Here is an 18,658-nt window from a genome sequence, read left to right as displayed (position 1 = left end):
TGATGGAGTTGTATGAGTTGTAGTGGTTGTTGGTGATGGAGTTGTTGTATGAGTCACAGTGGTTGTTGTTGGTGAAGGAGTAGTTGTATGAGTTGCAGTGGTTGTTGTTGGTGAAGGAGTAGTTGTATGAGTTGCAGTGGTTGTTGCTGGTGATGGAGTTGTTGTATGAGTCACAGTGGTTGTTGTTGGTGAAGGAGTAGTTGTATGAGTGCTTGTGTTGGTTGAATGAGTATTTGTATGGAGTTGCAGTGGTTGTTGTTGGTGAAGGGGTAGTTGTATGAGTTGCAGTGGTTGTTGTTGGTGAAGGAGTAGTTGTATGAGTTGCAGTGGTTGTTGTTGGTGAAGGAGTAGTTGTATGAGTTGCAGTGGTTGTTGTTGGTGAAGGGAGTAGTTGTATGAGTTGCAGTGGTTGTTGTTGGTGAAGGAGTAGTTGTATGAGTTGCAGTGGTTGTTGTTGGTGAAGGGGTAGTTGTATGAGTTGCAGTGGTTGTTGTTGGTGAAGGAGTTGTTGTATGAGTTGCAGTGGTTGTTGTTGGTGAAGGAGTAGTTGTATGAGTTACAGTGGTTGTTGTTGCTGGTGATGGAGTAGTTGTATGAGTAGCAGTGGTTGTTGCTGGTGATGGAGTAGTTGTATGAGTTACAGTGGTTGTTGTTGCTGGTGATGGAGTAGTTGTATGAGTTGCAGTGGTTGTTGCTGGTGATGGAGTTGTTGTATGAGTTGCAGTGGTTGTTGCTGGCGATGGAGTAGTTGTATGATTCGCAGTGGTTGTTGCTGGTGATGGAGTTGTTGTATGAGTTGCAGTTGTTGTTGGTGATGGAGTTGTATGAGTTGTAGTGGTTGTTGCTGGTGATGGGGTTGTTGTATGAATCGCAGTGGTTTTTGCTGGTGATGGAGTTGTTGTATGATTCGCAGTGGTTGTTGCTGGTGATGGAGTTGTTGTATGATTCGGAATGGTTGTTGCTGGTAATGGAGTTGTTGTATGATTCGGAATGGTTGTTGCTGGTAATGGAGTTGTTGTATGATTCGGAATGGTTGTTGCTGGTAATGGAGTTGTTGTATGATTCGGAATGGTTGTTGCTGGTAATGGAGTTGTTGTATGATTCGGAATGGTTGTTGCTGGTAATGGAGTTGTTGTATGATTCGCAGTGGTTGTTGCTGGTGATGGAGTTGTTGTATGAGTTGCAGTGGTTGTTGGTGATGGAGTTGTATGAGTTGTAGTGGTTGTTGCTGGTGATGGAGTTGTTGTACGGGTTGCAGTGGTTGTTGCTGGTGATGGAGTTGTTGTATGATTCACAGTGGTTGTTGCTGGTGATGTAGTTGTTTTATGAGTAGCAGTGGTTGGTGGTGATGGAGTTGTATGAGTTGTAGTGGTTGTTGTTGGTGATGGAGTTGTATGAGTTGCAGTGGTTGTTGCTGGTGATGGAGTTGTTGTATGATTCACAGTGGTTGTTGTTGATGATGGAGTTGTTTTATGAGTAGCAGTGGTTGGTGGTGATGGAGTTGTATGAGTTGTAGTGGTTGTTGTTGGTGAAGGGGTAGTTGTATGAGTTGTAGTGGTTGTTGTTGGTGAAGGAGTAGTTGTATGAGTTGTAGTGGTTGTTGTTGGTGAAGGGGTAGTGTATTGAGTGCAGTGGTTGTTGTTGTGAGGAGTATTGGTTGTTGTGGCAGTGGTTGTTGTTGGTGAAGGGGAGTAGTGTATGAGTTGCAGTGGTTGTTGTTGTTAAGGGGTAGGTTGTATTGAGTTGGCATTGGTTTGGTTGTTGGTGAAGGGGTAGTTGTAAGTTGTAGTCGTTGTTGTTGTGGAAGGGGCAGTTTGTATGAGTTGCGGTTGTTGTTGGTTGGAAGGAGTAGTTGGTATGAGTTTGCAGTGGTTGTTTGTTGGTGAAGGTTAGTTGTAGAGTTGCAAGTGGTTGTTGGTTGGGGTGAAGGGGTTGTTGTATGAGTTGCAGTGGTTTTGTTGGTGGTTTTTTGGGAAGTTGGTATGAAGTTGGCAGTGGTTTTGTTGTGAGGGTGAGTTTGTATGAGTAGTGGTGTTGTTGGTGAAGGAAGTAGTTGTATGAGTTGCAGGTTTGGGGTTGTTGGTTGAAAGAGTTAGTTGTATGAAGGGGTTGCCAGTGGTTGTTGTTGATGAAGGAGTAGTTGTCAGTGGTTGTTGTTGGTGAAGGGGTAGTTGTATGAGTTGCAGTGGTTGTTGTTGGTGAAGGAGTAGTTGTATGAGTTGCAGTGGTTGTTGTTGGTGAAGGAGTAGTTGTATGAGTTGCAGTGGTTGTTGTTGAATTGGAGTAGTTTGTAATGTTGCAGTGGTTGTTGTTATGAAGCGTTAATTGTATGAGTTGCAGTGGTTGTTTTTTGTTGTGAAGGATAGTTGTATGAGTTGCAGTGGTTGTTGTTGGTGAAGGAGTAGGTTGATAGTGCAGTAGGTTGGGTTGTTGTGAAGGCGTAGTTTGTATGAGTTGCAGTGTTTGTTGGGAAGGAGTAGTTGTTGAGTTGCATGGTTTGTTGTTGGTGAAGGAATAGTTAGTTTAATGAGTTTGCAGTGGTTGTTGTTGGTGAAGGAGTAAGTTGGTAATGAAGTTACAGTGGTTGGTTGGTTGGTGAGGAGTAGTTGTTTAATGAGTTCAGTGGTTGGCGTGGTTGAAGTTAGTTAAGGTTGTAATGGAAGTTGCCAGTGTTTTTGTTGTTGAGCGGTAATTGGCATTGTTGCAGTGGTTGTTGTTGGTGAAGGAGTAGTTGTATGAGTTGTCAGTGAGTTTGGTTGGTTGAAGGAGTTAGTTGTATCAAGTAAGCAGTAGTTGTTGTTTGGTGAATGAGTAGTTGCAGTATGGAGTTGTCAGTGTTTGGTTGAAGTGAAGGAGTATTTGTATTGAGTGTTGCAAGTGGTTGGTTTGTTGATTGACAAGTTTAGGTTGTATGATTTACGTGGTTGTTGTTGTTGGTTGATTGGAGTTTTTTTTATGAGTAACAGTGGTTGTTTGTTGGTGATAGGAGTTGTTGTATTGAGTCACCAGGGTTGTTGTTGTTGGATGGAGTTGGAGTTAATTTAAATGAGTTACACTGGTTTGCTGTTGTTGGTGATCTGCGGCAAGTTTAGTTTTAATTGGTAGTAACCAGTGGTTGTTTGCTTGTGGATGGTCATGGAGTTTGTTATTTATGGAGTAACAGTTTGGTTTGTTTGTTTGGTGATGGAGTTGTACGAGTTGCAGTGGTTGTGTTGGTGAAGAAGAAAGGTTAGTGTATAAGTATGCAGTAGTTGTTGTGGTGAAGGAGTAGTTGTATGTTGCAGGGTGTTGTGGTGAAGGAGTAGTTGTATGAGTTGCAGTGGTTGTTGTTGGTGAAGTAGTTGTATGAGTTACAGTGGTTGTTGTTGTTGGTGATGGAGTTGTTTTATGAGTAACAGTGGTTGTTGCTGGTGATGGAGTTGTTGTATGAGTCACAGTGGTTGTTGTTGGTGATGGAGTAGTTGTATGAGTTACACTGGTTGCTGTTGTTGGTGATGGAGTTGTTTTATGAGTAACAGTGGTTGTTGCTGGTGATGGAGTTGTTTTATGAGTAACAGTGGTTGTTGTTGGTGATGGAGTTGGTATGAGTTGCATGTGGTTGTTGTTGGTGAAGGAGTAGTTGTATAAGGTAAAGGAGTAGTTGTAGTAAAGTAGCAGTAGTTGTTGTTGGTGAAGGAGTAGTTGTATGGAGTTGCAGTGTTGTTGTGGGTGAAGGAGTAGTTGTATGATTGCAGGTTGTTGTTGGTGAAAGTAGTTGTATGAGTTACAGTGGTTGTTGTTGTTTGGTGATGGAGGTTGTTTATTGGTGAGTACAGTGGTTGTTGCTGGTGATGGAGTTGTTGTATGAGTCACAGTGGTTGTTGTTGGTGATGGAGTAGTTGTATGAGTTACACTGGTTGCTGTTGTTGGTGATGGAGTTGTTTTATGAGTAACAGTGGTTGTTGCTGGTGATGGAGTTGTTTTATGAGTAACAGTGGTTGTTGTTGGTGATGGAGTTGTATGAGTTGCAGTGGTTGTTGTTGGTGAAGGAGTAGTTGTATAAGTAGCAGTAGTTGTTGTTGGTGAAGGAGTAGTTGTATGTGTTGCAGTGGTTGTTGTTGGTGAAGGAGTAGTTGTATGAGTTGCAGTGGTTGTTGTTGGTGAAGTAGTTGTTTTTTTATGAGTTAACAGTTGGGTTGGTTGGTTGGTTGGTGAGATGGAGTTGTTTTACCAAGAAGTACAGGTGGTTGTTGTTGGTTGATGGAGTTTGTTTATTCGAGGTTCAACCAGTTGGTTTGGTTTGTTAGGTTGATTGGAGTAGTTTGTATGAGTTACAGTGGTTGTTGTTGTTGGTGATGGAGTTGTTTTATGAGTAACAGTGGTTGTTGCTGGTGATGGAGTTGTTGTATGAGTCACAGTGGTTGTTGTTGGTGATGGAGTAGTTGTATGAGTTACAGTGGTTGTTGTTGTTGGTGATGGAGTTGTTTTATGAGTAACAGTGGTTGTTGCTGGTGATGGAGTTGTTTTATGAGTAACAGTGGTTGTTGTTGGTGATGGAGTTGTATGAGTTGCAGTGGTTGTTGCTGCAGATAGAGATGTTGTATGAGCTTCAGTGGTTGTTGTTGGTAAATGAGTTGTTGTTTGAGCAGCATTGGTCTTTGCTGGTGATGGAGTTGTGGTTTGAGATGCTGTTGTTGTCGTTGAGGATGAAGTTGTTGTTTGAGCAGCAGTTGTTGTTGTTGAATATGGATTTGTTGTATAAGCTGTAGTGGTTGTTGTTGTTGACGGAGTTGTTTTTTGAACTGCAGTGATTTTTGTTAGAGATGGAGTTGTATAAGTTGCAGTGGTCGTTGTTGGTGATGGAGTTGTATGAGTTTCAGTGGTTGTGGTTTGTGATGGAGTACTTGTATGTGTTGCAGTGGTTGTTGTTGGTGATGGAACTGGTGTGTGATATGCAATGTTTGTTGTTGGTGATGGAGTTGTTGTATGAGCTCGAATTATAGTGGTTGTGGTTGTTGATGGAGATGTCACTAGAGCTACTGTTGTATTTGTGGTAGTTGGAGCTTTATTTGTTGTGGTTATTAATGTAGTTGTTGTGGGTGCTTCAGTTATGGTATAATTTGTATAGATTGTAGATTGTATTGGACTTGTGGTTGATAATGGAATTGTTGTGGAGTCTGCTTGTGCCATTGATGCAAGGTTAGAAGTTATGATTTGCGCTGGAGTAATTGTTGTTTGTGACACTGTTTTCGTGATTGGTGAGTGAGTTGTATTTTGTACTGGCCTTGTCGTTGGAGCTGTTGTAGATGCTGTTTTGAACATAAATCATATTTGGTTACTGTAGTGTATGTTTTTATATTAATGCTAATAACTTTATACCCAACGAATATTTTTCATTACATTTGAATTATGAGGTATGAAACTGACAAAGTGGTAAGGATGATTAATGTTTACCCACTCCTAAACATTTTGCATATACCGTTACAAACATTGTTCAAATTCGTTCGTCAAATGTTATTGATCTAGGTTTTAAATTGCTCTCGCATTATGCTCTTTTCCAATTAAATCCTGCACCTGAATAATGTTTTGAGAGAACGAGAGAGGAGAATCTTAAAAATTACTTTGAGAACTATCTATCTGATGACTAAATTATAGTCCTTTCGTGGACAATGCTTTTCCTAGGTAGTGGGTAAGAGAAATTTGTAGCTGTTATGCATGTACTGCTTACGTACACGAACACACACACACTACTAGAGGAAGCCTTTCAACCTACCATTATTGTTAGTAATCTCACGTAGCAAAATGAAATCTGTTTGTGATCATTGTCAACTTTAATTTTTGGCTACAAATATCTGAATCCATAAGGAGTTTTTCCCTTGATGTTGCATGAACATTGCAGGCTCAAGCTACTTTCATTGCATGAGCCTAAAACATGATTGTTCACGACATATATTTAATACTACTAATAGACTTATAATAAGAGCTTTGTTTTGAAACATTAATTAGTGCTAAAAACTAGGTAGACCACTATAGACTACTTCAGACTAGAACAATACACAGTATAATTGTTGCGTCACTTAATAATGCGGTTGTTGTTGGGGAAAGTGTTATTGCAGTTTGGGCTGGAGTTGTTACTAAAGTGGTTGTGGTTTGTTCTAGTGGTGTTGTAGTTGAGGCTGAGGTTGTAGTTGCAGCCTTAGTTGCGGCTTGAGGTTCCTTTGTCGTAGTTGTGGTTTGTGTTGCTGCTGTTGTTGTGGTTGGGGCTAGAGATGCTGCTGTTGCTTCTTTGGTTGTGAATTGGGCCTTGGTTGCTGTGGTCTGTGCCTGTGTTGATGTAATTGAGGCTGTCTTTGTTTTGGTCGAAGGTGTCGATGCTTTGTTAGTTGTAATTTTAGGTTTTCTGGTTGATGATGCAATTGTCATGGTTGATAATAATAGGCTGAGAAGAAGTTGTGGTTTCTGTGGAAGTTGTTGTTGTTTGTACTGCATTTGTTGTGTTTAGTTGTGCTTTCATTGTGGTTAAAGCTGGTGTTGTTTTAGATGCTGTTGTGAAAATAAACGAGAGATAGTTACTGTTGTATATATTCATCTTTCACAAACACCAACTGCAGATAAATTCGAATGGCATTGAAACACTTTTAAAGTGAAGATAAGAAACTTACAGTAGAGGCTCGGGTAAAAATGTGGGAGTGAAGTACCCTTTTTCTATGATTAGTGAGAAAGTAGCAGTATGTTTAATTAATCCTTGCAGATTGAACAATATTCCGTTTTAAGGGCATTCATAAGATATAATTGTCACTTCATTCAAAAGTCAACCTACCTCAGTTGTATTAGACATTGCATATTTTTACAACCATTCAAAACCTAATACTACTTTCTGTAGTCTTCGCTCTATATATATCCTGAATATATTTTATCCACAGACATAAACAAATTCTCCTGTTATTTGCATTGTGCAGTACAACTTTTTCTTGAAGTTTCATTTATCTATTTATTTAATTTTGTCTTGTCAGTGTCCTTTTTGTTTGGCGACTCGGTTCAGTTCAAGATCATCTCATATTGTTTTATTTTGTGTCAGCGTTAATTTTGAGTTAGCTTTTCATTTTGTACTTTTTCTATTCAGTCAATGACTCTTCTGGACGCTATTCTGATATCTTAAATGAAAATCAGATACCCAAGGAGCCTCCAGGAGATTCGTGAAGCTTTTTAAAGAAATAATTGCCTTTCTTCTAGTTACCATAATACCACTGGGTATGTCACCGATGTTTACACGAGAAAATACTTGATGAAAGATATTGCATATTTAAAAGGGTTGTTATAAATCCTCCGTTTCTTTTTCTTGACAAAAAGACTTTCCCCGTAAGACCATCAACATAAATCTGTCACAAAGGTCTTGGAAATCAAATGATATTGATTTTTTTTTCGGATTCTTTTGTGAAGAATGTGGACACTTCATTTTCGAGGCTTGTCTGTAGGCACATAGAACACTCATGTGGCTGCAATACTCTTCTAAAAACTATATATACGACCCAGAACGCCGATTGGTCGAAGTCCAAGTTGTGGGACTTGCAGCAAAATCACCCAAAGAAACATACCAACCTTCCTAGCCTAACATTGCGTCTGTTTCCAAAATTATAATGATTTGTAGAATACCGTTGTGCAGCAAACTAAATTTTCGCTTCACAAATTATATGAAGGTGGTAAAAATGTAGAAATACGTCTAGTTCCTGCCCTTGTACGAACTGAAGGAAGTGAAGAGTGATGAATTTGTTGCAGATTTGTATATTTTCATATTACTGATTACATAGCATCTCTAAAACCCACCACAATTCATAAATAGCAGAATATATGGTATAATGAATATGGTAATGAGAAATTAAAACAGATGAAGGCCAACTGTTACATATTTTTTGCGTAAATTTCCAAAATATAATTGAAAACGAGTCTCAAGCTTTGGAAACAAATGGGTCGAACAGATTCTGTCAGATTCCCTGTAAGAGTTTTGAGCAGTTGTGATTTAACAGATAAAAGCAAAGCTTTATGAACCATAAAGAGAAATTATTTGGGCCAGCCCTAAGGTGGCTAGATAGATGAGCTCAGTGGTCTGGGTAAATACATTAAGAATAATAAAGATAATAATCCTTCATTTACTATAAATGATTTAGTTTAAAATTTGCCTTTGCGTTTTTGTTATTATTTTATCTATTTGGTTTTTGTACGTTGTCTCATTAATGTGGCAACAACATATCTTCTTGGGAAGACCAAGAAATGCATGATTACTTTGCTATGCTATTTACAAAGAAAGATCCCATTTCGTAAAAAAGAACAAACACTTCTGTAACGCAAGAGAACACCATATTTTCTCTCAGTAAATTTTCAGAAATGCGATAGTTTATTTTAAGATGTGTGAGCCTTTATCAAGGCAGGGACGACAGATAGGTATTAAGAATGTTTTGACATCCAACAAAGTATTAGGGACTTTTGGGGCCATTTTGATAAAGTATTGCATTCTTTTGGGGCACATTGATAAGGTATTGGGTATTTTTGGGGGATCTTTTAATAAAGTATTTAAACCTTCTTGGGCCTTTTAATAAAGTATTGCATCCTTTTTGGGGTCTTTTAATAAAGTATTGCACCCTTCTTGGACCTTTTAATAAAGTATTGCATCCTCTTGGGGGGCATTTTATTAAAGTAATTACACACATTTGGAGTCGTTTAAACATTCTAAATACTTTTCGAGACAGAGAGTTGCTTTTCGTTTGCATCAAATACTTATTTCTTGAATTTAATTTTCACAAATTATGAAAACTTACCTTTTCAGAGATTTCCTTTGAAATGATTCAAAGAAGTCACAATTTTTTATATAATGGTTAAATTTTTTTACATAAAGTTTTTGTATTAACGTGAAAACATCATAAAAAAGAAGGGAAATCTATGTATAAAGCAGACAGTCAGACTATGTATGTATGTGTGTATGTTCGTCATAGACGGTTTATGTAGATTTCATAGGGGATAGGTTTTTACCACCTTCATTATGATTCAAAGAGAAAGAAAAAAGCATAATTATGATATAACTTTTCATGAAGATTCCAAATATGCTCTTAGATTTCTTCCACAATGAGAAGTAATGATGATATTAAGGAAAAAACAATGCCTGCATACAGTTACCCACTGCCAGGTGCTAGCCAGTGAAGGCTAATCAAATATATAACAGACAAAGAAATAGAGCTATTTAAAATCCTGCATGAAAAGTGAAAATCTAAGGTCATTTATAGAAACACAGAGGACAGAATTCCCAAGAACGTCGGCGATCGAAATTTCTACGCAGAAAGAAACATTAATTGGGTTACCTGATAACGGCGTGGTAGTTGTAGCAGGCGGCGATGCTGTAGTTGACGTCAACCAGGAGGGTGAGGTTGGTTCGTTGGTGAGGGTCCTAGTGAGTTGGGTCTTGGGGAATGGGTTGTAGTTGCAGCTGGAGTGGTGGTGGTGGTTGGGGATGGGGTGCTGTTGCTAGCTGGAGTTGTAGGTAGGTTAGGTTAGGGGATGGGGTTGGGGGTTGTAGTGCTTGCTGGACGGTTGTGGTGGGTGGTTGGGGATTGGGTGTTGTAGTTGCTGGGCTGGGGAGTTGTGGGGTTGTTTGGTTGGGATGGGGTTTGTCAGAGTTGCTGTGGAGTGTTTGGTGGTGGTTTGGGAGGGGATGGAGGGGTGGTTGTAGTTGCTGCTGGAGGTTGTCTGGTGGTGGTTGGGGATGGGGTTGTTAGTAGTTGCTGCCGGAGTTGTGGTGGGGGTTGGTTGGGGATGGGGGTGGGGTTGGAGTTGCGCTGGAGTTGTCTGGTCTGGGGATGGGGTTGTGGTAGGTGCAGGCTTGGGGAAGTTCGGGGTTGGTTGTAGTTGCTGCTGGAGTTGTGGCGGTGGGGTTGGGGATGGGGTTGTTAGTAGTTGCTGCTGGAGTTGTCGGTGGTGAGGTTGGTTTTTTTGGGGATGGGGGTTGGTGTAGTTAGCTGCTGGAGTTTGTGGTGGGGTTGGACCAATGGGGTTGATTGTAGTTGCTGATGGAGTTTGTGGCGTGGTTGGGGATGGTGGTGTGGTAGTTGCTGCTGTGGAGTTGTGGTGGTGGTTGGAGAATGGGTTTTGTAGTATTTGAGTTGCTGCTGGATTGTGGTGGTGGTTGGGGATGGGTTGTTGTAGTTGCTGCTGGAGTTGTGTGGGGTTGGGATGGGGTTGTTGTAGTTGCTGCTGGAGTTGTGGTGTGGTTGGGGATGGGGTTGTTGTGTTGCTGCTGGAGTTTGTGTTGGTGGTTTGGGGATGGGGTTGTTGTAGTCTGCTGGAGTTGTGGTGGTGGTTGGGGATGGGGTTGTGGTAGTTGCTGCTGGAGTTGTGGTGTGGTTTGGAGATGGGTTTGTAGTAGTTGCTCTGGAGTTGTGGTGTGGTTGGGGATGGGTTTGTAGTAGTTGCTTGCTGGGTTGTGGTGGTGGTTGGGGATGGGTTTGTTGTAGTTGCTGCTGGAGTTGTGGTGTGGTTGGGGATGGGTTGTTGTAGTTGCTGCTGGAGTTTGTGGTGGTGTTGGGGATGGGGTTTGTTTTGGTAGTTGCTGCTGGAGTTGTGTGGTGGTTGCGCAATGGGGTTGTTGTAGTTTGCTGTCTTTTGGGGATTTTGTGGTGGTGGTTGCCTATGGGTTTGTTGTTAGTTCTGCGAGTGTGGTGGTGGTTGGGGATGTTTTTGTTGTTAGTTGGCTGCTGGAGTTGTGTTGGTGTTGGGGATGGGGTGTTGTAGGTGGCTTGCCTGGAGTTTGTGGTTTTGATTGGGAATGGGGTTTGTTTGTAGTTTTGCTGCTGGATTGGGTGTGGTTGGGATGGGGTTGTTTGTAGGTTGGCTGGCTTGGGAGTTGTGGGGTGGTTGGTTGGGGATGGGGTTGTTAGTAAGTTGCTGCTGGAGTTTGTGGTGGTGGGTTGGGGATGGGTTGTTAGTTAGTTGCTGCTGGAGTGTGGTGGTGGCCTGGGGATGGAGTTTGTTTGGGGTAGGTTGCAGCCTGGAATGTGTGTTGCTAGTTGCTGCTGGAGTTGGGTGGTGGTTGGGGATGGGTTGTGTAGTTGCTGCTGGAGTTGTGGGTGGTGGTTGGGGAATGGGGTTTGTTGTAGTTTGCTGCTGGAGTTGTGGTTGGTGGTTGGGGATGGGTTTTGTGGATTGCTGCTGAGTTGTGTGGTGGTTGGGATGGGGTTGTTGTAGTTGCTGCTGGGAGTTGTGTGGTGGTTGGGGATGGGGTTGTTTAGTTTTCTGCTGGAATTTGGGGTGGTGGTTGGGAATGTGGTTTGTTGTAGTTGCGCGCTTGAGTTGTGGTGGTGGGTTGGGGATGGGGTTTGTAGTATGCTGCTGGAGTTTTGTGGTGTTGGGGATGGGTTGTGTAGTTTGCTGGCTGGAGTTTGTGTGGTGTTGGGATGGGGTTGTTTAGTTGCAGCTGGAGTTGTGTTGTAGTTGCTGCTGAGTTGTGGTGTTGGTTGGGATGGGTTGTGGTAGTTTTGGCTGCTGGAGTTGTGGTGGTGGTTGGGAGGGGTTGTTTGTAGTTGCTGCTGGAAGTTGTGGTGATGGTGGGGATGGGTTGTTGTAGTTGCTGCTGGAGTTGTGGTGGTGTTGGGATGGGGTTGTTGTAGCTTGCGCCTGAGTTGTGGTGGTGGTTGGGATTGGTGTTTAGTTGCTGCTGGAGTTTGTGGTGGTGTTGGGGATGGTTTGTTTTGTACGTTGCTGCTGGAGTTTGTGTGGTGTTGGGGATGGGGTTGTTTTGTTAGTTGCTGGCTGGAGTTGTGTGGTGTTGGGGATGGGGTTTGTTTGTAGTTTGCTGCTGGAGTTGTGGTGGTGGTTGGGGATGGGTTTGTTGTAGTTGCTGCTGGAGTTGTGGTGGTGGTTGCCATGGGGTTGTTGATGCGCGTTGTTGTAGTGCTGCTGGAGTTGTGGTGGTGTTGGGGATGGGTTTGTAGTAGTTGCTGCTTGGAGTTGTGGGGTGGTTGGGGATGGGGTTGTTGTAGTTGCTTGCTGGAGTTGTTGGTTGGTGGTTGGGATTGGGGTGTTGTAGTTGCTGCTGGAGTTGTGCGTGGTGGTGGGATTTGGGTTGTGTAGTTGCTGCTGCTGGTGGTAGGTGGTGGGGATGGGGTGTATTGTAGTTGCACCGTGTTGTTGTGGCGTTGTAAGTTGGGGCTAGTGTTGTATTGTTGGGGAATGGGTTTTGTAAGTTTCAGCTGTAGTGGTGGTTGTATTTGGGGATGGGTTTGTAGTTGGCTGGCTGGAGTTGTAAGTAGTGGTTGGGGATGGGGTTTGTTGTAGTTGCTGCTGGAGTTGTGGTGGTGGTTGGGGGATGGGGTGTTTGTAGTGGCTGCTGGATTGTGGTAGGTGGTTGGGATGGGTTGTAGTAGTTGCTGACCGTAGTTGTGGTGGTGGTTGGGATGGGGTGTTGTAGTTGCTGCTGGAGTTGGGTGGTGGTTTGGGGATGGGGTTGTTGTAGTTGCCTTGCTGGAGTTTGTGGTGGTGGTTGGGGATGGGGTTGTTGTATTGGCTGGCTGGAGTTGTGGTGGTGGTTGGGGATGGTGTTTGTAGGTTGCTTGCTGAGTTGTGGTGGTTGGTTTACCAATGGGGTTGTTGTAGTTGTCTGCTGGAGTTTTGTTGGGGTTTGGGATTGGGTTGGTTTGTAGTTGCTTGCTGGAGTTGTGGTGGTGGTTGCCAATGGGGTTGTTGGTAGTTTGCTGCTTGATTTGGTGGTGGTTGGTTGGGGATGGGGTTGTTGTAGTTGCTTGCTGGAGTTGTGTGTGGTTGGGGATGGGGTTTGTTGTAGTTTGCTGGCGTTGTGGTGGTGGTTGGGTTGCCAATTGGGGTTTGTTAAGTAGTTGACTGCTGGAGTTGTGGTGGTGGTTTGGACCAATTGGGGTTTGTTTTTAGTATTGCTGCTGGTAGTTTGTGGTTTTAGTTGGCTTGGGGACGGGGAGTTTTGTAGGTTTGGCTGGCTTGGGAGTTTGGGGGTTGGTTGGTAGTTGCCAGCTGAGGGGTTTTGGTTGTAGTTGCAAGGCTGGAGTTTGTGGTGGTGGTTGGGGTATGGGGTTGGGGGGGGGGGGGGGGGGGGGAGGGTTTAGTAGTTTGCTGCTGGAGTTGTGGTGGTGGGGGTTGGGCAATTGGGGTTTGTTGTAGTTGCTGGTGGAGTTGGTGGTGGTGGGTTGGGGTATGGGGTTGTTTGTAGTTGCTGCTGGAGTTGGTGGTTGGTTGTTGGGATGGGGTTGTTGTAGGATTTGCTGGCTGGTAGTTGTTGTGGTGGGGGTTGGGGATGGGGTTGGGTTTTTGTAGTTGCTGCTGGAGTTGGGGTGGTTGGTGGGAGGGGGTTGGGGTTATGAGGGGGTTGCTTGCTGAAGTTGTCAGGTCTGGGAGGATTGGGGTTTGTTGTAGTTGCTGCTGGAGTTGTTGTGGAGTTGGGGTTGGGGATGGGGTTTGTAGTTAGTTGCTGGCTGGAGTTGAGGTGGTGGTTGGGGTATGGGGTTGTTGTAGTTGCTTGCTGGAGTTGTGGTGGTGGTTGGGGATGGGGTTGTTTTTTATTAGTTGCTGCTGGAGTTGTGGTGGTTGGTTGGGGATGGGGTTGTTGTAGGTTGCTGGCTGAGTTTGTTGGGTGGTGGGGTTGGGGATTGGGGTTGTTGTAAGTTGCTGCTGGTAGTTGTGGTGGTGGTTGGGGATTGGGTTGTCAGTAGTTGCTGCTGGTAAGTTTGTGTGGTGTTGGGGATGTGGGGTTGTTTGTAGTTGCAGCAGGAGTTGTGGGAGTGGTTGGCTTGCGGGAGTGGGTTGGTAGTAGGTTGGGAATGGGTCTTGGCAGTTTAGTTTGCTTGCTGGCGGGGAGGGGGTTGGTTGTAGTTGCTGCTGGAGTTTTGGTGGTGGTTGGGGTTATGGGGTTGGTTTGTAGTATTTGGCACTGGAGTTGTTGGTGGTTGGTTGGGGATGGGTTTATTATTTTGCTGCTGGAGTTGTGGTGGTGGTTGGGGATGGGGTTGTTGTATTTTGCTTTGCTTGAGTTTCTGGAGGTTGGGGTGGGGTTGTAGTTAGTTCTTGCTGGAAGTTTTGTTGGTGGTGGTTTGGGGGAATGGGGTTGTTAGTAGTTGCTGCTGGAGTTGTGGGGTTTGGTTGGGGATGGGGTTGTTGCTGGAGTTGTCTGGTCTTGGGGATGGGGTTGTTGGTAGGTTGCAGCTTGGGGAGTTGGGGTTGGTTTGTAGTTGCTGCTCGGAGTTGTGGTGGTTGGTTGGGGATGGGGGTTTGGGTTTTTGTAGTTGCAGCTGGAGTTGTGGTGGTGGTTGGGGATGGGGATTGGGGTTGTAGTATTTGCCTGTCTGGAGTTTGTGGTGGATGGTTGGGGCCATGGGGTTTTGTTGTGAGTTGCTGCTGGAGTTGTGGTGTGGTTGGGGATTGGGGTTGGGTTGTAGTTGCTGCTGGAGTTGTGGTGGTGGTTACCAATGGGTTGTTGTAGGTAGTTGGCTGCTGGAGGGTTGTGGTGGTTGGTTGGGGAGTGGGTTTGTTAGTAGTTGCTGGCTGGAGTTGTGGTGGTGGTTTGGGGATTTGGGGTTGTTGTCATTGGCTGCTGGAGTTTTGTGGGTTGGTTGGTTGGGTGATGGGGTTTGTTGTAGTTAGCTTTCGGCTAGGAGTTGGGGTGGAGGGTTGGGGCCATGGGGTGGGTTTTTTGTAAGTTTGCTGCTGTGGAGTTTTGTGGTATGGTTGGGGATGGGTTGGGATTGTTTAGTTTGCTGCTGGAGTTGTGGTGGTGGTTGGGGATGGTGGGTTGTTGTAGTTGCTGCTGGAGTTGTGGGTGGTGGGTTGGGGATGGGGATTTGTTGTAGTTTTCCGCTGCTGGAGTTGTGGTGGTGGTTGGGGATGGGGTTGTTGTAGTTGCTGCTGGAGTTGTGGTGGTGGTTGGGGATGGGGTTGTTAGTAGTTGCAGCTGGAGTTGTTGGTTTGGTGGTTGGGGATGGGTTGTTTTTTGTAGTTTGCAGCTGGAAGTTGTTTGGTGGTTGTTGGGGATGGGGTTGTTGTACTTAGCTGGGCTTGGGTTGGTGGTGGTTGGGGATTGGGGATTGGGGTTTTTGGTAGTTTGCTGCTGGAGTTGTGGTGGTTGGTTTGGAGGGGATGGGGGTTTTGTAAGTATTTGGCCTGCTGGAGTTTTGGTGGTGGTTGGGTTATGGGGTTGTTTTGTAGTTGGGCAGCTTGGAGTTGTTGGTGGTGGTTGGGGCTTGGGGATGGTTTGTTGTAGTTGCTGCTGGAGTGTTGTGGTGATGTTGGGGCCATAGGGGTTTGTTTGTAGTTGCAGCGCTGGAGTTGTGGGGTGGGTTGGTTGGGGATGGGTTTTGTTTGGTATAGTTGCAGCTGGAGTTGTCGTGGTGGTTGGGGATCTTGGGGTTTTTGGTAGTTGCTGCCTGGGAGTTGTGGGTGGTGGTTGGAGGGGATGGGGTTGTTAGTTAGTTGCTGCTTGGAGTTGTGTGGGATGGTTTGGGCCAATTGGGGTTGGGGGTTTTAGTAGTTTGCTTGCTGGCGTTGTGGTGGTTGGGATGGGTTGTTGTAGGTTGGCTTGCTGGAGTTTGTGGGTAGTGGTTGGGGATGGGGTTGATTGTAGTTTGCTGCTGGAGTTTTGTGGTGGTGGTTGGGGATTGGGTTGTTTGTAGTTTGCTGCTGGAGTTGTGGTGGTGGTTGGGGATGGGTGTTTGTTGTAGTTGGCTTGCCTGGAGTTGTGGTGGTGGTTGGTGAATGGGGGTTGTTTTGTAGTTGCTGCTGGGTTGTGGTGGTGGAGGGATTGGGGTTTGTAGGTTTTGGCTGCCTGGAAGTTGTGGTTGGTTGGTTGGGGATGGGTTGTTGTATTGCAGCTGGAGTTTGTGGTTGTAGTTGTGGCTGGAGTTGTTGGTGGTGGTTGGTTGGGGATTGGGTTTTTGTTGGTAGTTGCTGCCTGGAGTTGTGGTTTGGTGGGTTGGATATGGGGTTGGGGTAGTAGGGGTTGCTTGCTGGAGTTGTTTTTTTTTGTTTTTTTGGTTTTTGGTGGGATTGGGGTTTTTGTTTTTTGGGGTACTTGCTCTGGGAGTTTGTTGTTGGTGGTTGGTTGGGATGGGGTTTTGTTGTAGTTTTGCTGCTGGAGTTGTGGTGGTGGTTGGGGATGGGGTTGTTGTGTTGCCTGCTGGCGTTGTGGTGGTGGTTGGGGATGGGGTTGTTTTTGTAGTTTGCTGCTGGAGTTGTGGGTGGTGGTTGGGGATGGGGTTGTGGTAGGTGCGGCTTGGGGAGTTGTGGTGGGTTGGTTTGGAGTGGGGTTGTATTAGTTGCTGCTGGAGTTGTGGTTGGTGGTTGGGGATGGTGGGGTTTGTAGTAGTTGCTGTCTGGAGTTGTGGTGGTGGTTGGGGTTATGGGGTTGTTGTAGTTGCTTTGCTGGAGTTTTGGTGGTGGTTGGGGATGGGGTTGTTGTAGTTGCTGCTGGAGTTTGTGGTGGGTGGTTGGGATTTGGTTGTTGTAGTTGCTGCTGGAGTTGTGGTGGTGGGTTGGGCCAATTGGGGTTTGTTGGTAGTTGCTGCTGGAGTTTGTGGTTGGTGGTTGGGGCCAATGGGGTTGGGGTTTGTAGTTGCTGCTGGGAGGTTGTGGTGGTGGTTGGGGATGGGTTTTGTTTGTAGTTGCTGCTGGAGTTTCTGGTGGTGGTTGGTTTTGGGGATGGGGTTGTTGTAGTTTTTGCTGCTGGAGTTTGTGGTGGTGGTTGGGGATGGGTTTGTTTGGTTGGTAGTTGCCTGCTGGATTTGTGGTGGTGGTTTTGGGGATGGGGTTGTTGTAGTTGCTGCTGGAGTGTTTGGGTTGGTGGTTGGGGATGGGGTTGTTCGTAGTTGCTGCTGGAGTTGTGGTTGGTGGGGGTTGGTTGGGGATGGGGGTTGGTAGTAGTTTGCTTGCTGGGTTGTGGTGGTGGTTGGGGATGGGTTTGTTGTAGTTGCAGCTGGAGTTTGTGGTTGGTAGTTTGCTGGCTTGGGGAGTTGTTGGTGGTTGGTTGGATGGGGTTGTGGGTAGTTGCTGCTGGAGTTGTTGGTGGTGGTTGGGGTATGGGGTTTGTTGTAGTTGCTTGCTGGAGTTGTGGTTTGTGGTTGGGGTGGGGTTGTTGTAGTTGCTGCTGGAGGTTGTGGTGGTGGTTGGAGATTTGGGGTTGGTTGTAGTTGCTGCTGGAGTTGTTGTTGGGTGGTTGGGGATGGGGTTGTTGGTAGTTGCTGCTTAGGAGGGTTGTGGTGGGGTTGGTTGGGATGGGGTTGGGTTGTAGTTGCTGCTGGAGTTGTTGTGGTGGGTTGGGGGATTGGGTTTGGTAGGTATTTGGTTTGGCTGGAGTTTGTGGTGGTGGTTGGGGGATTGGGGGTTTGTATTAGTTTGCTTGCTGGATTTGTGGTGTGGTATGGGGATGGGGTTGGTTGGTAGTTTGGGCAGCTGGAGGGTTGTTGGTTGAGTTGCTGCTGGAGTTGTGGTGGTGGTTGGGGTGGGGTTGTTTTGGTAGGTTGCTGGCTTTGGGGAGTTGTGGTGGTGTTGGGGATGGGGTTTGTTTGTAGTTGCCTGCTGGAGTTGTGGTGGTGGTTGGGGATGGGGTGTTGTAGGGTTTGGCTGGCTTGGGGGAGTTTTGGTGGGTGGTTGGGGATTGGGTTTTTGTAGTTTGCTGCTGGAGTTGTGGGTGGTGGTTGGGGATGGGGTTGTTGTAGTTTGCTGCTGGAGTTTTGTGGTGGTGGTTGGGGATTGGGGTTTGTTGTAGTTGCTGCTGGAGATTTGTGGTGGTGGTTGGGGATGGGGGTTGTTGTATTTGCTGCTGGAGTTGTGGTGGTGGTTGGGGATTTGGGGTTTTGGTAGGTTGGCTTGCCTGGAGTTGTGGTGGGGTTGGGGATGGGGTTGTTGTAGTTTGCTGCTGGAGTTGTGGTGGTGTTGGCCAATGGGGTTGTTGTAGGTTGGCTGCTTGGGGAGTTGTGGTGGTGGTTGGGGATGGGGTTGTTTGTAGTTGCTGCTGGGAGTTTGTGGTAGGTGGTTGGGGATGGGGTTGTTGTAGTTTGCTTGCTGGAGTTGTGGTGGTAGGTTTGGGGATGGGGTTGTTTGTAGTTTGCAGCTGGAGTTGTGGGGTGGTGGTTTGGGGATGGGTTGGGGTTTTGTAGTTGCAGCTGGAGGGTTGTGGTTGGTGGTTTGGGATGGGGTTTTGTTGTAGTTGCTTGCTGGAGTTTGTTTGGTGGTTGGTTTGGTTGGGGATGGGGTTGTTTGTAGTTGCAGCTGGAGTTGTGTGGTGGTTTGGGGATGGGGTTGTTGTAGTTTGCAGCTGGAGTTGGGTGGGTGGTTGGGGATTGGGGATGGGGGTTTTGTTGTAGTTGCAGCTGGGAGTTGTGGTTGTAGTTTGGGCTGCTTGGAGTTGTGGTGGTGGTTGGGGATGGGGTTTTGTTGTAGTTGCTGCTGGAGTTGTGGTGGTGGTTGGGGATGGGGTTTTGTTATTAGTTGCTGGCCTGGGAGTTGTGGTGGTGGTTGGAGGGGATGGGGTTGTTGTAGTTGCTGCTGGAGTTGTTGTGGTGGTTGGGTATTGGGGGTTGTTGTAGTTGCTGCCTTGGAGTTGGTTGGGGGTTGGTGGTTGGGGATGGGGTTGTAGTTGCTGCTGGAGTTGTGGTGGTGGTTGGGGATGGGGTTGTTGTAG

Source organism: Macrobrachium nipponense, chromosome 42 (genome assembly GCF_015104395.2).
Source record: "Macrobrachium nipponense isolate FS-2020 chromosome 42, ASM1510439v2, whole genome shotgun sequence".
NCBI classification, from domain to species: Eukaryota; Metazoa; Arthropoda; class Malacostraca; order Decapoda; family Palaemonidae; genus Macrobrachium; species Macrobrachium nipponense.
The sequence above is the reverse complement of the archived record's forward strand: the minus strand, read 5'-3'. Positions refer to the sequence as shown.